The sequence below is a fragment of the Pinus tabuliformis genome, chromosome 7 (genome assembly GCF_031772625.1).
Source record: "Pinus tabuliformis cultivar Carrire ecotype Pingquan chromosome 7, CPIR1, whole genome shotgun sequence".
Lineage (NCBI taxonomy): Eukaryota > Viridiplantae > Streptophyta > Pinopsida > Pinales > Pinaceae > Pinus > Pinus tabuliformis.
The window spans coordinates 601,725,031-601,731,721 of record NC_142293.1 but is presented as its reverse complement, the minus strand read 5'-3'; the positions used below and the strand labels follow the sequence as shown (position 1 = coordinate 601,731,721).

The window sequence follows — 6,691 nt, the reverse complement described above, 5'->3', positions numbered from 1 at the left end:
TCTAGCGCAAAATTCGAATTCTTCTGCAGATTAACCCCGGAACAAGACTTTATTTGTCAGAATAGCCAAATATAATTGTGATTCGTCCCAATTTGGACAATTTTAGTGTTTTTTTTTTATCACTCTGGCTCGGAAATCGATTATCCGTCCGAAATAATACCGAATTTCTGGAAAGAAGCGGTCGCATATGGTCTTTGGAAAAGAGAAAGTGTTTGGATATCATGCAGTAAGGCCTCGTATTTCTGTGTTCTATGATCAACGGTACTTGAAAATTGCTCTTCACCTCCACAGAAGCAATGGAAAACCTGGTCTTAGATCAACCCCCGCAGACATATATATCGAATAGCGATTACAGGAGCGTAATGTCATCTTATGCTGAAACACATTCATTAACTCCTTCAGAAGACCCCTTGCAGTCGTCCTTTAAAGATTCACACCATAAGAGCTTCAAAGATGACTTCCCAGATGATTCTTTTGTGGAGCCTCCTTCATATGCAGATGTTGTGTTTACTCCCTTTGGGGAAGAATCCATTGTTGGAAATGGTAACGGCACGGTAAGGGAGACGGGGAACTCATTTTCGTCGCAATCGGTCTCATCAAGTTCAGAATATTTGAATATTGCAGTAGTCCAACCTCAGAAGGAGCAAGAAATTGCAAACTCTCTTGTTCCAGGGGGAAACTCATATGTGACATATCTTATTGTTACTCATACAAACATTCCTGAGTTTGGCGGTTCAGAGTTCGGTGTGAGGCGAAGATTTCGAGATGTGGTAACTTTGGCTGATAGGCTTGCAGAATCTTATCGGGGATTCTTTATTCCTCCCCGCCCGGACAAAAGTGTTGTTGAAAGCCAGGTTATGCATAAACAGGAGTTCATTGAGCAGTGAAGAATAACACTGGAGAAATATCTTGGTTAGCAGAAGCGATTCTTTCGATGGCAGGGTCTGCAACCCTCATACAAAAGAATTTTTTTTTTTATATTCAAGATCCACATGAACGACCCTACCTTGATGACTTCACAAACGAATGTGCAATTCCAGCGGATAGTTCCAGTTATGCGACTCAGAATCTGAGAAATAACCGTCACTCTGCTCACTAACAGGTTATAATGAGGTGCAGAGACGGGTGACAGATCCGAATATGAGGGAGAACGCCCATTTTTTTTTAATATTTCGGGAGGATGGGCAGAGATGCAGGACTCGCATTCATACCAAAACACATTCAACGCTATTCAATGCATCAATGCATCAGCCTTCAACGCACCAACAAAGGGCAGAGGAATATGGCAGAGAATGCATGAGTTACTGGGTAAAAAATGTTAAACGCATACCAATTCACTGAAAAAACGCAGAGGACAGAGGGACAGCACTCAGTGGATTAGTTAAGAAAGACAGAGGACAGCGCTGGCAGAGGCAGGTTATCTCAGGTCTGAGGGGAATAAGGCAGAGTCAAAGGTCAGGTAACGCAGAACTGACACATATATAGAGACCACAAAACAAGTGGCTCAAATTGGAGCAGGACCAGCAATCGCCCGCTCTGATACCATGTTAAACACACATGGACAGCAAGAGAGATATGAAAGATAATCATGAGAGTACGATTTTTATTAACAATTGATTTACATTTATAGTACAATATATGACCGTTGGGTTCCACATCCCAAGGTCTCTTAGACTACTTATTCTATTCAGCTTCCACACTAACCCATTAAGATTAGGTGTCCAACATATACGAGAAAAAACATCAATAAAAATAACATAGTACCTTTGTTTAGCTGTGGAGGCTGTAGAGAAAGGTCCACAAAAATCTGAGTGAACTCGCTTCAGGATTGTTCCAACTCTACTATCTCGATCCGGAAAGGAATATTTCGCATACTTACCCAAGGTACAACCTTTGCATGTATTCGTCTACTCCAATTTTCCCTTGGGTAGTCCGATAGAAATCTGTTGCATGATTTTCAGGGCTCCATGGTGCAAGTGGCCCAGTCTTCTATGCCATAGCTCGCCAACATCTTGGCTCTGCACCATCTCAGATTTGGAACTCAATGCAGCACAGTGGTCTACCTCCAGCTTGTAGAGATTCTTTACTCGAATCCCAATTCGCTTGGTCTTTCCAGTGCCAATATGCCTCAGGAATACCTTTCCTTTACTAAAGACTACTTCATAGCATTTATCTTTTAGCATAGCAATAGACACAAGATTCTTCTTCAAACCTAGTACATACTTTACATCAGTCAGGGTGAGGGGAGCTCCATGCTCCCTCTAAAACAAAACCGTACTTTCACCTAAAACACAGTACTTTCCATCATCGCCCATCTTGATCCGCTTCTAGAGATCCTTCTCCTCCAAGGTACTGAAAAGATTCTTGTCACCTAACATGTGGAATGAAGCTCCACTGTCCAGGTACCACACACATCCCACCATGGATGAAACCATGCATGCGATAAGCGAGAAATCCAACTCAAACTGTGAGGCCAGTGCCTCACCATCAGATCCCTTCGAGGATCCCTTCTTGGATTTCTTCTGTGGACAATTCGTAGCATAATGGCCCACTTCATGGCAATGAAAGCATCGCACTTTTGATTTGTCAAACTTCTTCCCACCATGGGAAGAACTAGATTTGGGATGGGACACCTTCCCTTTCCCTTTCCTCGCCTTACTTGCTAAGGCTAGATTTTCCTCATCATCTTGCTTCGATGAGGATCCATCTCTGGTGCTTCTTCTTATCTCCTCCTGCATCAGATCCGACCAAAGTTGTTCCCAATCTGGCAGTTTTTCTCTTCCATTAACTGAGTCTTGGTAGCTATGCCAGCTCTTAGGAAGATCGAGGAGTGCAAGACTCACCATGTCATCATCAGCGGTCGTGATCCCTACACTTCCAAGCTCATCCCTGCAGGTGGTGAGCTTGTTCAGATATGTAGAGATCATGTCGCCCTTTTCACACTTGATTTTGCAAAGCTTGTCTTTCAACACCAGCTTCCTTTGATCGTTGATGTTCTGATATAGATCTTTCAATGTTTTCCACATTGAAAATGGTGTCTCCTTCCCATGGAGGCTCGAGACAATGTGGTCTCGAACTCCCTCCAGGAGGATTCTCCTTGCGCTAGCCACACACTTCTTCCATTCCGCCACTTCAGTAGCATCAGTCGGCTTGGGGACTTCTTGATCAATGAATTCCTTTAGACCGGTATCCTCTAATATTACTTCCATGCGATCCTTCCAGGCTATATAATTCGAGCTGCCATCAAGGGCATACTCGAGTCTTAAACGTTGAACGCCATTGGTGAAATTGAGATGTAATAAGAACTCAATTTCTATATTCAGGAACTTGAAACTTCGAACTTCTCCATTCTTGTATACTATTCTTCGCTTTGATCACCTTTGCTCTGATACCATGTAGAAATTCCCACTGTAGATCAACAGATTATGCAATATACTAAAGCAAAATACAAGATCTACCTCTACAACAAACTTTGCAAAAGCTTAATCGAATATGAGCAAGATCAATGAGAACACATATAATTGAGAATGAGAAATCAATCACACATAACACAGAAAAGATAACACGGGGAAAGCCTCAGCCTAAAACCCCAATCTCTATTTTATCATACAAGTGGAAATATGTTCAAGTTACAAAAAGAATCAACTCTCAAGCTATCCTACTCTCTCTGCGATCAAACAATACAGCTCACAGACTGAGTAGACAAGAGATATGCCTTTCCTCATCCCTCCAAGCCTCTTATTTCCTTGTGCAGTTTTTCTTTGGGTCTAGTGATGCCACATGTGTGAATTGGCCTCATCACACTCACAAAAACTGAAGAAGTAACTACGCAATCTCTAAGGAAAGAATTCCTTCTGCATGCAAGAGATATTCACAATGGAATATTCCTGCAACTAATAGTACATTGTCCCTCCATCTGATCTCAACTGGGTCTCTGTCTGAACTAACATGCATGAGTTATTTATGAGAGAATATTCAGTTATCTGAAGTGCAGCAGTTACATGCATGCATGCATTAACTAACTGAACTCACAATTAATTCAACAAACTGTTTGAATTAATCTAACTGGACTTGACTCAGTTAACTGAGCCAACTAATTACAACTCATCCTTATCTCTTTAATTGATGGATAAATTCCTCAAGCAATGGAAGAACTGTTGCATGTCCCCACATAGACTTCATGTTTGATTTTCTACAACTAATTAACTCATGGTGAATTAATTAATTATTTTACAAACCGCTGCTAAGATAAACTTCAAATTTTTACTTCTCTATTTTAGTTCAAGGACTAACTAAAATAGAAAGGTATCCCGAAATGCTATTTATATTAGTAATAAATTTAGCACTTCTATATTTAGCATTTCTTGTTGCTATTTTCAACATCATATTCATAACTGTGATATTTTATAACTTTATATTTAATAAAAAGTAAAAGTAATAAAATTAATTCCATTCAATTTAATTTATTATATTTTAATTTTGTTTTTATTAATAAAATTAGAGCAATTTCTTTAGGGGAAAAAATAAGATCCATTTTACCATATAAATTACAATAGTGATAATCCATATTCATAACCATGATATGTCATAACTTCATATTTAAATTTAATTAATAAACAAATAAATTAAGATAAATTATTCATATTCATAACCTTGATATTTCATAAGTTTGTGTTTAAATTTAATTAATAAAAAAATATATTATTTAATATAATTTATAAAAATAATAAGTCCATTAAATTTATTTTCTTATAATATAATTTTATTTTTATGTTTGGAAGAAAATTTATTTTACAATATAAATTACAATAATCATGATTAGTGTTCCTCATATTTCATTTCATATTTAAATTAAATTAATAAACATATAAAATAAAATTAATTAATTACAAATAGATAATTAAATTGAATTAATAAAAATAATAAATCCATTCAATCCAATTTAATATCTCATAATTTACTCTTTTAATAAAATTATAAACAATTTCTTTTTAAGATCCATTTTTCTATATAAATTATAATAATGATAGTTCATATCCATAACCCTGATATTTTAGAATTTCGTATTTAAATTTAATTAATAAAGGTATAAAATAAAATAAATTATAAACATGTAATTTAATTTAATTAGTAAAGGTATAAATTAAAATAAATTATAAACATATAATTTAATTTAATTAGTAAAAAGTAATGATAAATCTATTAAATTCAATTTATTCTATGTAATTTTGGTTTTATTAATAAAATTGGAAACTATTTTTTGGGGAAAAAATTGAAGATCCCTTTTACTATATAAACTACAATAATGATTATTCTCCCTAATGGGGTGTCTTTAATGTTCTACATCAGTGTCAGTGAAAATGATGAGCATGTGAGAGCAAATAGTGGCAAAGGGGAATGTGCCTACGAAGATTTGTGTCCACGTCAACATTTGTCTAGATGCTACCCACACATAGCGGTTATACCGTCTATACGTTCAACCACACCCCATTTTTTCAAATCACTTTAAATATGGGCATGTGGTGGGAGAAGGGCCTTTGTCTGACATTCTCCTGGTTCATAGTTGGTAGCTCTTGAAACTAATCATGGATGCATTGCGTGTGAGTTTGGTGTTTAATGTGGGTATTGACATGTTTGTCAGCACGCACACTTGTCCCTCCTTCGCTTTTGATTTTTCAGGCAGTCTCTTCTACCTTTTTGGTCCTCATGGCATAAGCTCTCCTGATAAACATAGGAGCTCATCCCAGGGTGGCAGATTTTCTACAATGTCATCAAGTATGTAGACCTTTTCCTACCCATACTCCATTATGGCTCCCCATTGTTAGTGCTCTGCGAACTAGGTGAATGTTCGTTGTTATATTTGCATCCTTGTGCTCTAGTGTTCATATTCATTTTGTTGTTTCTTGTGTCACTAGAGGAAATTTCAGCCTAAAAGTGCCCATAAAATTTTCACATATAAAATATGTAAACCATTCAAAATCCTTTAAATTTAAAAAGAGGTACATATAAATATTTTAAAGGGAAAATAAAATTTAAAAAAAAAAAAAAACCCTATTTTTTTAATTGTATTTTTTGCTTATCTTCCTATAGCTTTACTCAAATCTCAATTGTAGACACTCGTTGGATGCAGAATTAAATTCCACTCAACACGCTTTTTTAATGTATCTTCATTTTTTATCAATGTGGGTCTTCTCAGAAGTATGCATAATGGGTACTCGTTGGATGTGGAATTTAATTCCACATCCAATGAGTGTCTACACTTGAAATTTGAGTAAACCTATAAGGAGATAAGCAAAATATATATATATATATATATAGATATTTTCCTTCCTTTCCCTCCAAAATTTATAACTCTTATTCTATTATTTTCCTATTACCTTATTATTTTTCCTTAGGATGTCACTTTTAGGTTGAAATTTCCTCTAATGATCATTTGGGTTTGGTAGTCTAGATGACTTTTGCAGGTGCCCATGTTTTTCGTCCTATTTTTACATGACATAGAGACATACCCTTCATTCAAGCTAGTTGTGTTACCTTCAGCGCTCTCCCAAATTGTTGAATTCGCAAGTGCCTCATTCAATTGTCTGGTCCTTCTATGTGGTGTCTGGTACTCGGGCACATTTTCTATTTGGTTTTGAACAAATAATGGGTCTAATTTACCTAACGGTGCCTTGCACAATTTCTATATTCC

General features: G+C 36.4%; 1 pseudogene; it reads left to right on the top strand.

Moving 5' to 3' along the window:
* The first annotated feature begins 296 nt into the window (after window positions 1–296).
* On the top strand, window positions 297–887 carry LOC149248877 (sorting nexin 2B pseudogene; annotated as a pseudogene).
* The last annotated feature ends 5,804 nt before the right edge of the window (window positions 888–6,691 follow it).